This window comes from Pieris brassicae, chromosome 14, assembly GCF_905147105.1.
Source record: "Pieris brassicae chromosome 14, ilPieBrab1.1, whole genome shotgun sequence".
NCBI classification, from domain to species: Eukaryota; Metazoa; Arthropoda; class Insecta; order Lepidoptera; family Pieridae; genus Pieris; species Pieris brassicae.
In genome coordinates, this window is record NC_059678.1 from 2,934,134 (window position 1) to 2,938,944 (window position 4,811).

The following is a 4,811-nucleotide window of genomic DNA, read 5'->3' on the forward strand; positions in this document are numbered from 1 at the left end:
AAGTCTGGTTTATGATTAATACCCTACCTCGCGACCTTATCATATTTATTATTAATCTATTATATATATGTATATACATTTAGGCACACTTCCCAAGTTATATATTCGATTTTAGTATAAGTTTATTTGGAAATAGCACACCACCCATTACTTGATGAACTAGAAACTCCCTTTAAAACTTTGCAAATCTTTTTCAGTCTTTAATCAAATTACTCATAATAATTGTAATTTCTTCATCATCATTTCAAAGTCTTTATTCCTGGTCGTGAAGGATTTCAACATACTTACTTGTAGCTTGTGTATTGAAATAAAACATGTAAGGTAATTTTTTCTTACTTAAATTGCAGGTGCTGACTTTTTTTCACTGGTTTGTAATCAAATATAATATTTTTAATTTTGCTTCATATCATATGATTAGTATGTTGAGATATTTGCAACCTTTGTTCTTTGGTGACCCAGTTTCCTGGACTTCTTCGATTTCGTGTTCCTAGTCCCGTTGATTTGGTGTTTCTAAAACAATAAATAAAAATTAAGGGTCAGAGTATGTAACACTGATATGTGGAAGAAGCGAATGAGGTATGCCAAGATCGAAGCTAATGTAGGCACTATAAATCAACCTCTATGGTAGACATGCTTGAGTTACAATGTTTAAAGAAAAATCCCTGCTATCAAAACAGGAGCGAAATTGATTACATACCGAGTAATGCTTACGCCTATTTTAACAGAGCTAAATTCTCCAATATTTTCATTCAAAATCTATTCTTCTTCTAAATTATTTATATATTATGTTTCGCTTAGAACAATTATTTCACTATTCTTAACCGACATTTTTTACAATTACAGATAATATAAACACATTTCTAAGTGTCATAGACAAAATACAGAACATTGTAACCTACCAGTATAAAAATATAATGTGTAGAAAATATGTTATGAGACCATAACATACACCATAGGCGATCTTTGTCCAGGGGGCTTAGACAAGAAGCCTTAACAGTAGTGTATGTAGAAAGTCGAAAACAGTCTGACCGTTTTTTAGTATATTCCGTACCAAATTGATATAATTTGGGCTATGTAAAACTAATTTAGTGTTTTTTAGGTATCCTTTCATATTCTGGGTATCTAGACAAGATGGCGAGTAATGGACCTAAATTTATATGAAAATGACAGCTCGTGTCGACAGTCGGTAGCCTGACGGGATACAATAAACGATGCCATGACAGTGTTACGAAAAGACACACATTAACAATCACGCTTTTCGGTATGCAACGGCCAATTAATGTTTCGATAGTGTAGACAAAAGTTGTTGTTTAGCTTATCCCTTTGTTTCCTTTTGATGCTGTGTTTATTTTTTCTCGCGGGTAGTTTTCCAACCTTTTAATTGAAACTGGCATAAAGCCTAAACTATTGTTACAATATAAAAAAAAACAACTATCGCCATCTTTAATTGCTACCGTTTTAAAAATATGTCAGTTTTTGGACGTTTTAACGTAAAGGTTTTTTAGTTTAGACTTAAGAGATTTAGTTTTTAATATTTGTAATTTTAATATTATCTATCCTTTTATTAATGTTCTCGTTAAAATTAGAATTATTTGAACTTTTTATATTAAAAATATAGTTAAGAATTTTAGTTTTTCAATGAATCAATGTAAGGATAATATAAATATGAAAAATATCAGCAAATAAGTACAGGTAAATATTTCTTACTTTTCCTTTAAGCTAGGTATAAAAGACTGCAATTCACACATCCTAGTTGTTTGGATATCTTTGATTAATATTTATAGTAAATGTAATAATAATAAAAGCTTTATTGCTGTAATTACTTATACTAGTACATAAAAAAGGGGACTACTAAAAAATTCACACTAAAAATACTCGTTATACGATTTTTGTTATACACCTTGTTCTTGGACATAGGCCTCTTCTCTGATTCTAGTTTTACGCATACAGCTACTCTTCGCACATCATCTTCCCATCTTTTTATCGTCTCTCATAATGTGTCCTGTCCATTTCCATTTCAATATTTTACTAGGAGTAACAGAATTTTTAAACTTCGTCTTGTCCTTTATTTCTTCTAGTTTTACCCTATCTTTAAATTTCAGACCTAGAACTCTCCTTTTGATGCTATTCTGACATACTCTTAGTTTGTTTACTCCGTGGGTTTGACATGCGTATATCTGGCACAGCATATACAGGCATCAAATACTTTTTTTTTAAAAAACATTTTCAAGTTTCTGTTTTTAATTATTTCTGACAATGACCACCTTTTTCAAGTGTATGTAACTCTATGGTTCCAGTTCTTTGCCCATGCATTCTTTATTAGCTATCAAATGTCTTAAGTAAACATACTCATTTACATATTCAACTTCATCTTTGTTCATGTTTATTGGCACTTCAATCGAATTTGTCATCAATTTGGTCTTAGAGATATTCATTAATAGCACTCTAGTGATAAAGCAGGTCTATGGTACATGTAAGTTACTGATATTGTTCTTTACTTTGATATGAAAGACCTTATGAAACTTATAAGTTAAAAGTTGTTTCTTTGTACTTTATAGCATTTAAGTGTATTGCTATAATCATATAGTGAAATAATAGTACATTTTATTTGTATATTTCAGAAGTGAAAGCAGTCACTATAGAACATAATTAGAAGTTCTAAATATATTATTGTAATTAAATTATAATACCTAGTGAATAAACCTTGGTGCAATCTTCAACAAGTTTGTCAGTTTTCTATTTCATCAAAGTACTAACAAAATTAATATTTTCTTTTCAGAAAAATGGAAGATAATAAGACTAAGACTAAGGGTTATTGCCTCCAGTGCATCGTGGCACTCCAGTATCCGTCTACTGTTGGTCTTTTTGCTTACCAACGCCATCAGCACATGTCGGATACGAACTTAATACAAAAGTTATTAATCCCTAACCGCTGCATGGCTCTGGCTGCTTCAGTTATAGCGACACATTCGCACTGAAAGATCAAGCTGTATGTGCCCAAGGGTTGGTGTATGTTGATGTTGAGATCAAGAGAGAATATGCCAGCTCCGGAGCCACAACCTGTTTTTGAGCCATCGGTGTATATGCGCAGCTCATTCAGGGGTGATCTATCACAGTCCTCTTCGCTCATTTGCACATGGTATCTTCTGTTAAGTATGTTCGGATTTGCGATCCTATCACATGGAGCGGCTAATAGAGGTTGGTACTCTGTCACCCTGTTAAGAATCGCTGTGTGTGTGCTGTAGTGATTTTTGCCCCATAGATCCAACACCTTCAGCCTGATGGCAGCCAGTGCCGCCTCCTGCTTTATGTGTAGGTCCAGAGGCAGAACTTGTAGGGCTATCTCCAAAGCTGCAGTGGGCGTTGTTCTCATGCAGCCGCTTGCAACGGACAACGCAAGCCTTTGGAAGCGTCCAAGTTTGATTACTGCCGTTTGGAGCTCTGTTCTCGGCCAGCAAACCAGGGCTCCGTAAGCTAGCATTGGCCTGATTACGGCAGTGTATAGCCATAAGGTAATCTTAGGCGATAGACCCCATTTCACGCCTAGCATCTTTTTGCATTGGTAAAGCGCGATCGTTGCCTTGCTTAGCTTGTATTCCAGGTGTTTATTCCAGAGCAGTTTACTGTCTAGAATCACACCTAAGTACTTCGTGTTTTCCTTTAGTTTTAATTCTGTGTCGAAGAGTTTTGGTAGTCTATACCGTCCAAGGACTCTTCGGTTAGTAAAAAGGATCAGTTCTGTTTTTGATGGGTTGACAGATAGCTCATGTTGACTGCACCATCTCTCAATCAATCTGAAAGCCTTCCTCATGAGGTCACATAAGGTGCTTTCGATTGCTATGACAATACCACGTGTGGTGGTATTCACGGTAAACTGTATAGCTCGCTGTCTTAACATGTTGTTGATCCATTCTGTAAGGGTCGATGATACTCCACATGTCTCAAGTGCTCTGGTAATGCTTGTGAAATTGGGTTTGTCAAAAGCACCCTCAATGTCAATAAATGCGCCTAGCGTTGACTGCTTGATTCACTTGAATTTGTTCAGTAATAATGTTTGTTTTGTATTAGCAGATTTGCTTTATTTTAAATGCAACATTTTAAAGAAGACAATGAATAGAGGTGCCTTATTTTAATTAAAAAAATAAGAGCATAGTGTGTGAAGGATAAGTGAAACTCTTTTCTCACAGAATAAGGGAAACTTCGTAATGTGGAAATGAAATTAGGAAATAGTTGAAATTGATTTTTAGTGAAATCATATTGTTTCTTTAACACAAACTTTATTAACATAGCTTACAATTCACAATTGATTGCATTTTAATTATCACTTTCGAGTGAATCCATACCTATACAATGGGATAATGATAACTAAGGGGCTGTTGATTATATTGTGCGTGGAAGTGCTAGTCACCGCCTGAGGCATGTGAGGGCTGAGACGGGTTCAGTGCGATTGACAAGACGCACGTGAGATTTGATGACATATAAATCTCCGGATAACCATGTTAAAATCTGTCTTAATTATTGTAATGGGTTAATTATTATATTATAGTTTTAAATTTTCGGTATAAACAGAAATAGACATTTCATATTTTTTATTATTTGTGATACAAAATAGTTTTGTTAACGAAATAACAATTCTCAATAAGTAAGTTAATATATTATGTTCACAACCATCCCTATAGTACAAAATTATTCAGTATCTTCTTCATTACTAGACGTGTCTTCAATTTCCATATCCTCCTCAGAATTAAAATCGTTTCCCAGGTTTATGATGACCTCGTCTGTCTCATTGTCAAACCTAATGTCGTGATCCC

At 34.2% G+C, this 4,811-nt stretch overlaps 1 long non-coding RNA gene across 1 annotated transcript; it reads right to left on the reverse strand.

The window, feature by feature from the left end:
• Positions 1-322: 322 nt before the first annotated feature.
• Positions 323-830, reverse strand: LOC123717975. Its single transcript, XR_006754898.1, has 2 exons — positions 698-830; positions 323-510 (listed from the first exon to the last, which is right to left on the reverse strand). It is a non-coding gene; the product is annotated as an uncharacterized LOC123717975 (long non-coding RNA).
• Between the last annotated feature and the right edge of the window lie 3,981 nt (positions 831-4,811).